The 16,613-nt window shown below is 37.1% G+C and overlaps 1 protein-coding gene across 3 annotated transcripts in view; it reads left to right on the top strand.

The window, feature by feature from the left end:
* SORBS2 (sorbin and SH3 domain containing 2) overlaps positions 1-16,613 on the top strand; it is a 192,436-nt gene that overhangs the window by 82,979 nt on the left and 92,844 nt on the right. The window lies entirely within an intron of this gene.

A 16,613-nucleotide genomic window follows, 5' to 3' on the forward strand; every position in this document is an offset into this window, starting at 1 on the left:
ATATAACAATATATATTGTTCTTCATTAATGTTGACAAGCCACTACAAATTGTGATTTACCCAAGAACATTAAGCGTAGCCATGTAGTTCAGTGCGTACTCATAGGTGTCATTACTGCATAGGAGTAGTTTGTATTTCCATAGTCTCTTAAGGCTTAAATTAAAAAATTAGAAAGCCTGTATTATATTTGGTGTTGTAAGTGGTGAAAGAAATTCTGTAGCATGTAATGTCTATTTACATAGGGCTTTTTTGTCTGAAACACTTTATTAATAAATGTGTGATGACTGAGGGGCTGGATCCTAAAGTAGAGTAAAGGGGCACCATTGGCCTCAGTTGAACTACACTGGTTTATAACAGCTGAGGAAATAGCAGGAAGTATTTGCATTCTTCACTATTTCTAAGACTAGAAGATAGAGCAAAGAGCTGTGACTAGAGGACAGAGACATTTATAGGACAGTTAAAGAAAATGGTTCATTTTGGTTTGGGGTAGGACTCTTTCTTATTGCTAGTATTATCCAGATAGGCATTTATTAACTCTGATGACTGACTTTTTACTGTCAGTTCATTTAAGCATTGATTGGGTACCATTTAAATGAGGCTGATATACTGCTCTTGTGCAAAAGTTCTGAGGCCATCAAGTTTAAGCACAGTGTCCTTTTTTAGCAGAAAAGTAGAGGACTTGATGCTTCATGCTTACACTAAGCACAAGGTTCCTCCTTGGAGGAATCTAACATGCAACATTTAGTTCTATATGCTTATGAAAATGAAGAGATTTTATGCATGCATGGGCAGCTTTTGTCCAAGTGCAGGTATTTAGAAGAGGTTTGCCTGATATTCCCTAGAAATGGGCTATATAATAGCTGTCTTCTACAGCCACTTCATTGTGATGGAGGATGTGACTGAGGTACATATTTGTGTCTTGCTCATTAACTAGGTCATAGCTTCATCTGGTATCAGTACTTCTAAAATCTACTGAACTGAAGCAAATCATCCAGTCTCTAAAGATACTGGATGGAGCAGGAAGATGAATTGTATTTGCCAACCAGTACTGAGGCCATGAGAGACAATAGGATATTCAATATAAAATAGGAGTGCCAAGGGCCCAAGGGAACAGATGCCCATTCTTGAAACCTGCAGCTCTGTTCCTCTTAATATTCAGAAGCATTTGCTGGTTCAGAGTTTGTGCACTTCATAAAAATTCAGTGTTTTTTGGATGGCATGGCTCTAGTTAATAATTCACTGCTGATATATTTGTAAGGCCTTGTCTTCCACTCCGCTTTTTATGTTGATGCCACTCAGCTGAAGACAGTCCAGAGCAGTCCAGCACTAGAGCACAGATCAAGCTTATAGCTTTCCTTAGACATCCACAAAGGGTGTAACCACATCTACTACCATGTCTACTAATGGAGTGTTCTTGAATGTGACTTTTATTTGAGAATTGCAGGCTTTCTTACTGAGAGAATGAATGATAAATCCAAACATCGTGAACTGGTGTTAAATAAATACTAGCAATAGGAAGGAGAAGGGTTTGTTTACATAAAGACTGTTTTTGCTAAAACAATTTATGTAAAACTTGATTTTGTGCCCTTTTTAAATTGATTGACTGACCTGTTCACTTTCTGAAAGCTCGGGATGTACAGTAAGTTCACTGACCTGATCGCTAGAGAGCATTTTATGAAGCTGTTATTCTTGAGAATGCCTGTTCCCCATTATCATAAGTTCTACGTAGTCTCAGCTGTTGTTGCCTTCATTTACTTATTACAAGGGAGAGAACCCTAAGTTTCTCAGATTCTCTGCTGCATCTTTTCAAGGGCAATATGTGTATTCAATATGCATCAGCCTTTTGCTGAAGCTATGTGAATCAACTATTTAGACTATTAAGGGGATCTGTCCTGCAGCTGTATTTCACCTAGGATCAAGAGAAGTTTAAAATGAAATGACAAAAAAAGAGACCATTGAGAAAGACTGGAGAACATAATGACTTCCACAGTCACCCCTTCCCCCACCCCCTGTAAAAGCATAAAACCAAATTCATCATCTGCTATCGCTGCAGTGCAACAGCTTGCTTCCACCCTAGAATGCTGAAGGGTGAAATGGAAATGCAAACTTTTCTATACCTTTCATTGCGAGGAAGGTGTAGGACTTAACCCCAAACAAGCATCAATGTATGCAAAACAAGAATGCTGCTGCTTTGGATCAATTTCATCTAATTACATACTGTGTCTGTGACTTTGTCTAGGAGTGAGGGGTTTATGTATGTGTAAGACAAGGTTGAAGCAATCCTTTCACCAGTATTTCCTCTGAACTTCCAGTTGCCAGTAGCTTAGGAGCGTCTTTTTTTTTTTTTTTTTTGCATCTGGACAGTCATTTCTAATAGCTGCTGATACATTCATTTTCAAATGTGTACTTATTTATAGTTTATATAAATTTGGAACAAATTATTATCTCCTGCTCAGTTTTTACCCACTTTTCATATTTTTATGGATCTGTGGTCCAATTTAGTACACAAAATGTTTCTGTATAACACAAGTTTGACAATATATATTTGGTTGTACAGTATACTTCTTTACCACCATAATAAGTTTTTAAATGATTGCAAGAGATGGAAGTATTATTCTCTTTATCTCATACATATTCTAATGTCTTTAATAAGATGCAATAAATGTTCTTAAAATACTGAGGCTTCACACCACAGTAAGAATTTTATGAAGCAGTGTTTTTTCCTTTTACAGTCTGACTAATGGATCAAATTTGATGGCAGTTATCAAAGCAAATGAAGAATGCATGTATTCCCCTATTTTTTTCCTCTTTATTTCTGAATGATAGTGTTGATTTTCAAAACACTCAATCTTTTGTGGTATTAGTATTGGCTTACCATGTGATATAAAAATTTCTAGCAAGAATGTTTTATCTGTTATGCTGTCTTTCATTGTAGTGGTTGTGTTGAGACAGGCAGTTTTGCATTATTGTGTAAAGTAGTGAGCACACGTGACTAGTAAGAAATAATAAAATAATTACACTGAAAAACAGTGTGACAGACACTTAGAAACTAGTTAGAAAATGCATAGAAAGCAGACATCCCTTCCCCAAGCAACTAATGAGTTAAATAAGATTACTGTGCTGTATCAAAAAAATACCAAATTCAAAACAATATGCCACAGGTGGAAGCAGCGTATGAGGTCTTTAAAAATGAAGTGTGAACATAAAAAACAATTTCCATCATCTGGTTTCAAGGAGTAGAAATTATTATAAGTAAGAGATATAGAGCAGAAGTGAGTAGGAGAAACATACAAGACTTATCTTCACTTAAATCTGGTGTTTGCCTTGTGGTTTCTTCAAGGTAACTAATGCTACACATTAAAACATGCTTGAAGGCAAGGTACTGTTGCTTTATCAGCCCTTTTCACAAGGGCACATAGTGATAGGACAAGGGGTAATGGCTTTGAGCTGAAAGAGGGTAGATTTAGATTAGATATGAGGAAGAAATTCTTCACTGTGAGGGTGGTGAGGCACTGGAACAGGTTGTCCAGAGAAGTTGTGGATGCCCCAACCCTGGAAGTGTTCAAGGCCAGGTTGGATGGGGCTTTGAGGAACCTGGTCTAGTGGATGGTGTCCCTGCCCATGGCAGGGGGTTTGGAACTAGATGATCTTTAGGGTCCCTTCTAACCCAAACGATTTTCTATGATTCTATGATCAGTATTTAAATTGCAGTGAATCATACGGCAAAGCTACAGAGCTGCGTGGAGTTGCATGGGAAATCGTTACCTTGCTTTACGGGAGTTATTTTGAAATTGCAGGAAGTTTTCCTGACTTCCTAAGCAAATCAAAACCTGAATGTCAGTGTCAAATTTCTGTGAATGGAAAGACCAGATTAAGATAACTTTTTCAAACACTTAGTTTGTGTTGCTTTTCTGGGACAATTTACTGTAAACTAACTTATTTCTAAATAAAAACTTAGACTAGCCTGAAAATCAAACATGTCATTTTACAAAAAAAAAGTAGAAACAGGACCTCTCAACAATTTTGCAACTTATGCGCAAAAACATTTTCCAGAATTGCTACTATTTTTTACAATATTTTTTCTATGAAACAGTATTTTTCTACAAAACATTGGTTTTGGGTTGTTATTATGACCTCATCAGGAGATACACGTAGTGTTCATTAGCAATAATCTTACAAACAAGAAGCGTCCATTCTTTAGAAACAGAGGTGATGCTTAAGAAGGAGATTTTGAGTAAGAGAGGGAGGCTTCCAAGGATGAAATTATAGACAAAATACCAGGAAGTAGATGGATGTTCACAGCCATAGGTTTGAGATTAAAGGATTTTATTTAGGAACTGCTGAACTCACGCCATTGCTGGTACTTAGAGCAAGTGGAGAGGAGAAAAACTATCTGAGATCAGTCTTCAGAAATGAGGATAAAGTGTCAGGAAAGCGAGACAGAGTGGGGTTAGAGGCATTGGTGAAAGCTGAGCACGAAAAGGGTTCTAGTACTGAAGGAAGGGAAGTAGAGAATTTCAGCAAGAGTGTAGAATAGGAAGAAACAACTGGGCATGCATCAGCAATAATACAGATCACTTACTCTCTAAAACTGTTAGTTTCTCAAGAAGTGTAGATCAGGTCACTTTTAATTATTTGAGAAAGAAATCAGAATATCAGTCTGTCTTGGTCAAAAATTTCCTTTCTAAAGCAAATTGATTCCTACATACTATGCTTTGCTTATGCATGGATGTTCAGAATTAGCTCGGTTTTTGTTTGAAAGTGCTCTGATTCCATTTTATTTAAATGTGGGAAAGAACATCTTACTACCTCAAATGTTACTGATCTTCAGAGGAAGTATTTGCATCACCTGGGACCAGTTGTAAGGTGACAGCTTTGTGGAGATACTAAAAAAGCTTTTTACATTAAAAAAAATAAATTTTTTTAGGCTTCTGGATTCTTGTACGCTGTGTTTAGCAAGCAGCACCAGCAACTGCTGCAAGGAATGAAAAAGCAATTGTGTTTTCAGTTCATTAACTTCATTAATTTGACAGCTTTTCACAGATAGCCATTTCATGACTTCAGAAAACTTCAAGACTAGTTAGCATAATTTCTTTACTGGAGGAAAAAGACGTATTTTTAAAAACAAGTACAGTGTGGTTTTAAACCCTCTTCCCTTTCCTTCAGGAAGTTCAGGTGAAATGTCAGTAACTTAAGTCACTTTAAATTCTTTAGATCAGATTTAGTGTTGGTCCTTTAAATGTTGAGTGATTGGTTTGGTCTTTTAAGAAAGGAGAAGCTTACTTCTCTACCTGTCTGCCATGCAGATCTCTTACTGTTTCATGTGAATATTTATGCATTTTTTAAATGCAAATAAAGTTCAAAAATGTATTTTTTAATTGAATGATTGTGAAATAACAAGGTTCTAAATAATGTTGCTATAAGCCAGACTATTAAATATAAAAATCATTAAAAAAGCAGAAGTAGAACCTATTGATGAGGTCAACAGTTACCATATTTTCATGCCTATAGCCCCATGATTTTTAAAAGATATTTAAAAATTTACCAGTCTCCTATATAGGAACACCATTTGCAAGATAATAAAAAATTTACCAATTACCTCTGCAGATCTTGTTGGCTTTACTCTTCTGTCTGCAGAAAAATCTGGAAATGGTAACTCTAAAGATGCTGTACTCCATTGTGAGGATCACTGGGCTGCTGCTTCAGCTTGAGAGCTTTTGTAATTTGAGTGCTGAGAAGCACCTCAGAAAGCTGCTGTGTGAGCCAAGAACTGCCAGAGCACCCCGACACTTCCTCCTGACAAAAATCTCATGGGTTTTCATATGGCTAAGCTGAAAGGAGGAGGGGGCAGGCTGCCATGACAGTATTGAAGCAAACACTGTTTCCATCACTGATCAGTATAAGGAAGGTCTGAATCCTGTTTAAAATTTCTGATTTTCATACAGATGGGGGTGAAAACAACAGAAAGGTAACAATCTTACCCATCTTTCTCAGTCTCTCTAGTTTGTTGACAGTGAGATTTGTTCATAGTTAAATTTCCATTTTTTGAGCTATTTAAAATAGCTCTTCAGAGGAAAAATTATGGTAATTTGTTTGCCACTTAACAACCAGTGTATTAATTAAAATCATGGAATGTCATTTACCTTAATGATATTTTCTTTTTCTGAACATTCCTAAACAAAATCAGTGTGCTACCATGTTAGCTTGTACACATTCATGTGAAATACATGTGTTAAAGTTGAAGCCTGTCACCTTGTCATGTGAGTGTGGGTTGGCATACAGCTGAAATCAGTTGTGCTCTATGTAGCAGAGGAATTTAATGAGCAAGTAACAGTGGCTTTTAAAATGACACACTGCAGTGCTCTGTATGGTAGGTGACTGTAGTTATAAAACTGTAATTAAGTGTGTGGGAACTGAGAACATCTGCTAAGGGAATGGCACTTACTGTTGCCAATTTAAAAAAAAAAATAAAAAAGCCTAATGCTGTAAAAATAGCATAAAAATATTACATACACCAGATTAAGCTGAGGACATAATTTTAATAATTATATTAAGTAAACTGAGGGGTAGTTCATGAAGGAAAATATTCTGTGATGCTCCATTATGTTATCTATCCTCTTTTTGTTATTCACGCTGCACTTGATGAGGTTGAATAGCTGGTATTACAGCAAGGCATGTAACTGATCCACACATTTTCATGAAACAGATACCATCTCATGTGCTAGCACTCCATGAATTAGTTGAGTGACGCTTAGAATGCAGAACAATGAGCTCTGAATAGCACTTGTGGCAGTGTTAGAACTGCGGCTGCTGCAGGTACATTTAAACTAGGCTGATAATCTCGAAGTAACATTTCATATGGGACCGGTACTAAACCCACTCAGTCAATTAAGGATTCCTGTTGGTGTCAGCACTCCTGGGGACATACCCTTGGCAAAATTTCACTAGGTGGTTTAGAAAGCAAAACAGGCAACATATTGTCATACTAATGAAACAAACCTTGTCTTAAAACTTCAAAATACTCAAGCATTTTGTTTAAAAAGGTGTTATTAAACTCTGTAAACTAACTGGCGTGGACTGATAGTACCTATTTTTAAAGAAGTCATTGGTCATTTCCTGTTTTAAGATCCTGTTTCAAGTTCCTTGTCAAAAGCTAGAGGCCATGATTCTACAATGTAATTGTTTTGTTCACATTAAAAATTCGGGTCATCTGTAGTTTAGCAAGGTTAGGACTCGGTGGGTGGAATACAGTTGTAAACTTTAACACAGCTTTGTTAGGAATGTGGCTTTTGCCTTCCATTACAAAAATTGTGTGCCTCTGAAAAATCTGCTTGCAGATGCTCAGCAGAGATTTGGCAAAAGCAGAATATCTGAAGATCCATTCCCATTGCGTGTGAACAGAAAATAAGAATTGAGTACTTGAATGCTTCTAAGTGCCGGGGGTAGTGTAGGGAATGAGTGGGACTATTCATGTAATTGCTACTGCAATGAATGCTAGAGCAAGCTGAAAATAAGGTGACGGGTGTTTGCTATTCTTTCAGACCCACTATAGACCAATCTTTGAAGAGGAAAAGGCTGCCTGGCTTGAAGTCTGAGGGAATAAGAGCAGTAGACTGTGACAAATTGCCTCTGACAGGGGAAGGAGGAGTTTGGTTTGGAGGGCAGTGGCAGGAAAACTGGGATTAAGTGAGTTAGACAAAGGTAAGACTAGCTAGGAAAGAATCTGGGGCTGAGAACCGAAAGCTTACTGTGGCTGCCTCCCTTCATTAGCTGAAAAAGGCAGAGGTTTGCCTAGTGACTCTGGAAAAGTGATTCAGGTGTCCCTGTGGTGCCAGATAATCAGACTCCAGTATTTTCCCTTCCTTTCAGAAGGAAAGAAAATCTATAAGGTGACAGGAGAAAGAATCACATCAATGTTGTGAAGGCTGCAGATAGCTTTAACTCTGACATTTCCTACCTTTGCTGCTTCAGTTTGTTCCCTCTGTGCAGATGCAGTTATTTCAATAGTTTTGTATCTGCTTGTTTCTGCTAATCTGTGGCCTCAACCAGAGCAGAAGCTGGATCCTCCTCATGGGATGCAGGAGTAGGTTTGGGTAAGGAATGGAGTCAGTTGTAGACCCTTCAGGATCCTTCTTCCACTTGCTGACACAGTTTGTGTGGTAGTAGGGAATGAAGTAGGAGACCAAATAGTCGTCCCAGTTTGTGCCCCTGCTGCTTCGTTCCTGTGGTAGTGGGTGTTGTGCATTATTGTGGAAGAGCACGTAAAGCTCCCACCCGTGCCTGGCTGGCAGGTGGCTTGTATTGCACTGTGTAGCCATGCTCCACAGTGCTGTACAGCTGTCCAGCCGCCTCTCAGGTGATTCCTAACTTTGTTCCATGTTGGCTGCATGCCTGGCAAAAACCTCTGATCTGTGAAAGTGCTAAGCACACAGTTGCGATGAAGGGGGAGTTTGATTAGCACTATTAATGTTCAGAGGATTCTGACCAGTTGGACCCAAAGTATCTTCAGTTTGGTTACCCAAAGTTACTGAAATCTTCTTCTTCAGTCTATCTATCACTTCAGTGAGGATACAGTGGCTTTCTGACCCAAAGTTAATTGTTTGACGTGCATAGCTGTTACAATGATCAATGTTTAAGGCAAACCTTGAGGAAAAGTAACAGTTATAAATGAGGCTCAAGGCTGCATGCTGGATAATGGTCAAACACGGCATAGATCCTTACAGGAAGAACATAATTCTTTCTGTATACAGGCAAATTAATTGTGGGGTTTTTTTAAAGCAATCAAAAGGTTTATGTTGCACCATTAAAATTCTTCAATTATAGTTTATTAAAAGTTATGTCTATATGTAGATTGCAGGTGAAAGATACAGGCATGTGAGTATGTATGTACATGTACAGGCACTTTCTGCATATGTTTTCCCTGAGCACATTTTCTCTCTAAGAAATACTGTGGGTTATGCTAGATTCCAAAAAAGACTTAAAAGTATTCCTTAGAGACAGGGCTTTTAATTTTGCAGAATGTGTGTGATCAGTGCAATTATGTCCTCTTTGATCTGAATGAAAATTCCATTTAAATGTTCTTGAGGTTATTATCAATATATGATATGGCTCATAGAATTATTTATTATTCAACCTATTGTTATTATACAGTCAGAACTGAGAAGAATCAATCTTGTGTTGATAAAGAATGATCTTGTCTCTGACCTTCACTGTCTAGAATGCTCAACCAATGCATTGAGTGATTTCTTTCTCATTTAAGAGCAGTAAGAATAACAAGAGTGAGAGTCACATGGTAATGCTTTATCCTGACATTGGAAAATTAGATATTGGAATAATATGTTCAGATAGGTGCATATAAAAGCATGAACTGAGCAAGGGGTAATGAAACAGTGTGATTAGTGATTAACATATTTAACCAAATGATTTAGCATTTTACTCCATCAATAAGAATATACCATCTGTAATTCCTGGAGAAAACTGAGAGAGGGGAAATCAATCCTCTGATTACTGAAGTTAAATCTGGTAATTGTAAATTTGGCTCTTACAGAAATGAATCCTACTTGCAGGTGGAAAATAGAATCTTTATAAAGTCTAATATATAACAGTTATATAGTTATATGGATAACAATTTCTCTAGTAGAAACCATATACCGTATAGGTAATGGTTAGATGAACTCTTATCTAAAGAATTGTAATAGTAATAATCTTGGGAAATAGTAGTTAAAAAAATGGTTTAGAAAAAAGTTTTATTTCATCAGCTGCTATTTATCCAGTGATCAAAAGGATGAGCAGGTATAGTTAATGAAACTTCAGACTTTTCCTTTGTATTTGATCAACATTTTTTTAAAAATCGATTTATAATTAACTAGTTTCCTTTGTTATTTTCTTGACCACCATTGCAAATATCTGGAACTCATGTTCTCTGGTTAAACAATCTCTCTTGGTTTTAGCTGATCTTTTGAAATCTAACTTAACATTGTTTGCTATAGTATTTTTTACTGTGCCTTATTATATATGTTATGACAGTGCATAAGGACCTCTAATCAAGGACCAGCACACATACTGTATAAGGCATACAGAGACAGGTCTAAATGAGTCTCCTTTCCCAAGAATTTATAATCTAAAATGAAAAAGTAATAGATGAAGGCAACAACTGAAATACAAGGAATCAATGTTTATTGGTAGTAGTACAAAGCAGCCTCCAACCATTAGGGAAGGGCTACATTTTAGCAGAGACTGGGATCCCATTCTGGTGTGTCTGTGGAAACAGCTCAGCGGAGATAGTCCCTCTCCAAAAGTGACAAAGGAAGGTAAGAGAAAGCTAAACTCACAAAGGTGAAATGATCTGTCGAAAATCAATGGCAGAGCCAGGTGTAGAAACCACATGTTAATACCCTATTATAGGGGGTAATCTGCTATACTCTATGGCATCCGGCCTAAGAAAGCCTCGGCGCATGTAAGACTGCTTGAAAAAATAGTTCCGTTCTGTCCTTGAAATGTCACTGAAAAGTTAAAATGGCAGGGAAATAATTAGAAATCATAAAATTAAGCAAGTCCAAATCTTATTCTTTTAGGTATATGAGTAGATTTTTTTTGTCACGTGAAGCCATGAGAATGGCTGTAAGTTTAATGGGTTTAATAGTGCACCCCTTTCATGAAACCCCCTCCCCAAACAGATCTTAACTTGCAGCAAATGGGAACATAAATATCCTTTGTTTTCCTGACCTTTTTACTTTGTGGATCATTGGACAGTTCTGAGAAGATGGGACCTTTTCCCACTAGTGGTTTTCAGCACTGGGATTTGATAACCATCAATCAAGGGCCTGATAACCTCTCTCCCGCTGTATAGGCAGATTCCATTTCCCTTTCAAAGCCTGATTTTTTTTTTTTTTTTCAAGGTCCTCAAGTTTTCCAGGTTATCTCAGTGATTCCTGCTTCATGTTCAGAACCAAGAATGCTAGAGCAGCCTACCTTTGGAATTAAAATTGCCGGATAACTGACTATCAGTAATAGAAATCTCACCAATATATTTTAATAAAATGCATTGACAACTTAATATCATTTCAAGGTGCAATTGCACGAAAGGCAATTGCATGGAAAGAACTATTATATTTTTTCCTTCATGTTCTTAAGTGTGTTCTGAGTTGCTTTATAGTTTGAGTCATTTGTCAGCCCCTCAGTTATCAGGCAGTATCATTCAGGTTTCTCATGTGCTTGCTTGTTCTATTTCCAGCTGTTTCTGTCAAATACTGTAGGGTTTTTTCCCAATTTAAAAATTATTTGTTTTCTTCCCACATTTCTGTGAAGACTGAGTCTTTTTGTATGCCTTCCTTCCTAATTGTTCCTATACCACTCTGCTGAACTTTTGTGAGTTTTAACGTTATGTTTCTGACTTGCTCTAAGATCAGTAAAGGATGAGCTTAGTAGCAGAAATCTTAAATGTGCTGGTGGACAACTAAGAATTGAGAGGGAGAGAGAAAGATAAGCATCCAATCTTTAAAAATAAACCAAACCTTTAGAACATCTGAAATTCAGTTAGCAGGTATAGGTAGCTAGTATTAACAGTTTTTAATTAAGTGAGTTTAACTGTGCTCCCAATTATAATTGTTAGTAGTTCTTTCTTTGGCTATTTATACTAGGAAGAATTGTAGCTTTTTCTGTCGTATACAGCATTGAAGCATGTTGGACTTCATTAGGTATGAAACCAGCTGACAGTACACTGCGCATAATATTGTGGTAAACAGTAGAAGTTGCATTATTTTGGTGTGTATTATATGGAGAAGGGAGGGTGAAGCTATTTGAAATTAAAATTGGTGATTGTGCCTCTTGGGAAAGGGCAAAATATAGTATCAGCAAAACATGCAAATGCAAGCTTGATTATTCTGTTTTTCATGTGTTGTACATAAGGAGTTTGCCTTTGTTTTGAGAGCACATAACATTGCTGCTGCTAAATATCTTCTTCCCTGTAAACAGTTAAGTATCTAATGGGACTACAGTTATGCAAAGCAATGCTAAGATTCTTCAGAAATGGCAAAATGTGCTAAGAGTTAATGAGACGAACAGCCTGGTATAAGGCAGGCTTTATAGCAGGGATGGAAGGTAGAAGTTTATGGCATTTGACTTGCTTTGAAGCCTCTAAATGCTGAGTCATTTAGGTATCGAGGTATTGTAGTCTAATGTTAACAGTAGCTGAAAGAACTTACTCTTCCAAAAGGCAGCTGTGACTCTTGATGAGTCTTACTGGTTTGTATTTAAAGCAGTGCCATTCAATCAAATGTTACTTGATCTTTCTGTCACTAAAGCCTGATATGAAGATTGAAAAGCTACAAGTAGTTCCTTGAGCAGCAGAACTGAAGAAACCTTATGTCTGTTCAGATCAACAGTGAATAAATCTGGTCTTGCTTTTGTTTCTCAACTATGCTCCTTAATCTGAACTAAAACCTTCTGATCATTCCCCATTTTATTTCTCTTCGGTTCACATCAGTGTGGGTTTATAGAATAGACCTGGATACCCACCAACAAAGCTAAACTGGAAGGTGGGCTCAAGGAAAGTGTCTGACATGCTTCCTCTGCTGAGAGGCACCTGGTCTGCAGGGCCAGAGTAGAGCTGATCTGAAGTCAAACCCCTCTGTGGCTGTCAGGCTTCAACACCTACTCTTTTGCTGTAAAAAATCACTCCTACTTGCTAATATGGAAACACCCTTTGAAATTGAATCACACCGAGACCATTCTGTGAGTTCAAATTGTATTAGTCATCAGAGAATCCATACAGAGCTTGACATGAGTGCTTTCATAATGGGAAAATCTTGGATTCAAGTCTGCACCTTTTTAGACAGCAGAAATCTTTTGGTTATTTTTGTTGATTGCCTGGTGTCTAACAAGGCAAGTTAAGTTTGGCAGGGGGGAGGTTTTGTGGCAGGGATCACAAGGTATGTGCATTTACCTGCACTCAGCTCCTAACTCTTCCTGCCTGTATAAATTCACTTATATCTAATAACGCTAGGGTATATTGCCCATTTGACTTTGATAATATCTGTATTCTCCATGAGAATTCCTCATGGAACTTGTAAGCCTTCAATGTTATTGAGACCTTTGCATCTCTGTCAAACTTAGCCAAAATTGGCAGAAGGTTTTAAGTACTTTGTAGGGGTACTGAAAGTTTCGCTGTGTGATCCCATCAAACATTTATCTTAAAAAATAATAAGGATTAAAATATTCCAGTGAATATCATCTTAGTTAATCTTTTAAATTATAGGTATTCTTTTTTGTCTTTATGAGCATGTTATGAAAAGTTCAAAACCAAATCCTGCTGCTTCGGGATACTTACTAAGAATATATTAAGGAGTCTTGTATCACCCCACACATTGGTCTGACTCTGATAGCTAGATGTAACATTGCCTAACTGTAGTTCAGAGAAGCATATTTTCATATTTAAGACAAAACCAATGGAAGGAAACAGAAGAGGATTTTTCTTTCATGGATGAACACTATTCCCACTGATTCTATTGAGAGTGATATTGACTCATGAAGAAAAAAAACTATTGGAAGGAATTCTATTTAGGTGGAGATTTATGCATGTTTAGTCTCAAATTAGAACATATTACATACCTAGTAGAAAAGAGCAGGAATGCATTGTTTGTCATACTGTATAAACATGGACAATTTTATAATGCTTGAAGTATTCAAGTAGCCAGTAATTTGCAAAGTCCTGGAAATGAATGATGAAACTAAAACTTGCTTATGTTCCTAATGTCTTTGGTAGTTACTGAAGGCTAATGAACCCAAATTTAACCCTCAAATGACATATTTTAAACAGAAACGTAGTTCTAATGACAAGAAGGGAATCCCAACAAAGGAACTTTCAGAAGGACTGAGAAGATGCGTAATGCGTTTTAGGCACTCTGACTTGAAGGCGGAGGTTTTGGTAATTATGTCTGTGGTCAATAATCTACTGCATATCTCCTTCGGTGACACGCTTTCCTAGACTAATCTTAAATCATTTCCAGCCTACAGAAGGAGTTAATTTTGAACAAACACAGTTCATGTAAAACAACAGCAAAGGAGGAAGCCAAAAACAGGGAACAAAAATAACCACCACTAAAGGCTAGAAACTTACGATTTTATATTATTAAAAACAGTAGTAGATGCCTGGAAAAAAAGGTAAGAAATGTGAATTGCAGTCAGCAGTTAATGGAATGTTTCTTTTTTTTTCTTTATATTTAAGCAATAAAAATAATGAAAAAAAAAAAATCACAAACACCACAAGCATGACTGGAATTATTAATTTCCTCTAGTGGTAGAGCTTTAAGGAGATGCAGAATGTAAAAGCAGCAGTTTGTCCTCCTCCTTCCTTTTGCAGCTGTAAAAATAACCAGTAAAATGTACAGAATGTTGTCAACTTGAACAACTTTCTTGGTATCCTCTTATACTTGCAGTTACATTTTTGGAAAATGTTCTGATATTGAAGCATCTGAGAGGTATTTTAAGATGACAGCAAGTACCTATTTAGAACTAAGTGCAGAAGTTTGACTTAAGCTTGTTTTTCAGTACATAGTTAGCCAAAAGAATACATATCTAGTAAAAACCGTGCTACAACGGGAGAAATTTTAAACTTCAAGTTTTTTCTCTAGAGAAGACGACTTACTTTTAAGTTGATACCAATTTAAATAACAAGCATTTGAACTTTTTCTGCTGATGCTGTATGCAATAACAAAGACTGCTGTAAGCAATCTTCGGTTTAGAAACACATAGTCTTTGTTTTTCTCTCTCATCAGATAATTAATTTTCTTAGTTTTGTGAAGAAACAGGAGGAAAGGAGGAGATAATATCAGTTTCCCTTAATCTTGCGTTTATAGCAATCTCAGAAAATTGATGTTAGGAAAAGAGTCCAAGGCCTGGAAAGAAGTTTCTGTGTCACCAGATTTATTCCCCTGCCTTCAGACAGCCATGTTTTTCACATACACTTCTCAAGTTCAGGCTCTTAAGTTTGACCACAACACTCCTGGTAAGTGCTCCAGGCCTTAATGACAGTCATGAATACAAACTACCTTATGATTTTCAACTTATATTTAAGATAAATGAAATGGTTAATAGTATTTCTTGTGCCAACATTGTTCCTTTACTTCCTCCGGTTATGTTCAGTCCCTTGATGTGTTTATAGAGAATGATCAGCTATATATTCCTGTGATGGATTCTCCTGTACCTGATTCTCTTTGAACTCTTGCTCATGGGATCTAGAAGCACTTGTGACTTTTCAAGACAAAAACATACCAGCCTTGAATAACAATGTTAGTATTGTATTTGCTAGGGGAAGTAGGCTTATATGTCTGATATGTCGTAAGTTACATATCCACTTAAGTTAGTTAGTAATACCGTAGGCAGTTGAAATATCTTCAAGTTTTTATTCCTAATTACAACTTGGCAAACAATACAAAAATCAGAAATCCAATTTCTGTTTCTGTTCTGCTGCCTTTCCACACCTGTTTTCTACCAGAATATCACTCATAACCAAAATTTCTCGACAGCTGTAGCAGGGTAACTACCCATCCCCTTCCTACCTCTGAAAGAATCTCTGCAAACACAGATGTCCTCGGCTTCTTCCCGTCAGTTAAACCAACTCATGCTCTTTGTAGCCTGGACGTGTTTCCTAGTATTTTGTGTCTCCCCAGATGATCCAGTAAACAGAGCTTCTGCATGTACAGATTTCCCTGATCATGCACTTACTGCTGCTGACTACAATGTGACCTATCTATTGCATTCCAGTACACGTTTATGGCCATGTACAAATTATTCAGACATCCCTATTGTTTAATGACCTGACTAGTACGTTTGCAGATGATGTGCGTAAGTAACAAGTGTACGATGACACTGCACTTAACATGAGGATGTCTTCACAATCCTGTAAGCAAAACTTAGGAGTTAAAATTACAGAAACTATGATGGCAGTTGTCTGCCTGTGTTTTGTTCTTTGTCTATCTGAAAACACTTTAATTAGAACTGGAGTATTCAGATCCTTATAGGGTGAAGCAGTGTGATCTGGGGCAAAGAGTATTTGTGCTTATGTTTGACATTAAGCATGGAAATAGGTCTGTGGGGCCTACATAAAGCATATGCTCAGCATATGCCTTGCTGGGTTGCATCTTAGTACAGGCTCCCTGCCATTTTGTGGTCTTGTTGTTGCATGTTAATGAAATTGAAACATGGTGGAACTTTCTTCAGCACCTTCTCAATTTTTTATTATAAACACCATCTACCTATGCTCCATCAAATCTTTTTTCATATGAACAATATGTTTGCATACACACCTTCCTTCTGCTTAGGGGCTCAGCAGGAGATAGCTCTGTTCCCAGTGAAGCTTCAGAACAGTTGTTTCTTCGTGTGAGTCGCTGTTGCCACAATCTAAACATTTTGCAGTCTGTCAAGCTCTCACTGCATTCTCATTGCCATAGTTGTCCTGCTACAGCTAAACATCTGAAATAATTTTTTTTAAAAACTGAGAGAAATAAAATAGTCAGCTTCACTATTTTCCAGAACTAATGCTCCATACTTTTTTTCCCCCCTCCTTCACTGAATGTATGAGTTGGCATATAGAGTATACTGGCCTGTTGCAGAGA

This window comes from Gavia stellata, chromosome 5, assembly GCF_030936135.1.
Source record: "Gavia stellata isolate bGavSte3 chromosome 5, bGavSte3.hap2, whole genome shotgun sequence".
In the NCBI taxonomy this organism is placed as follows: Eukaryota; Metazoa; Chordata; class Aves; order Gaviiformes; family Gaviidae; genus Gavia; species Gavia stellata.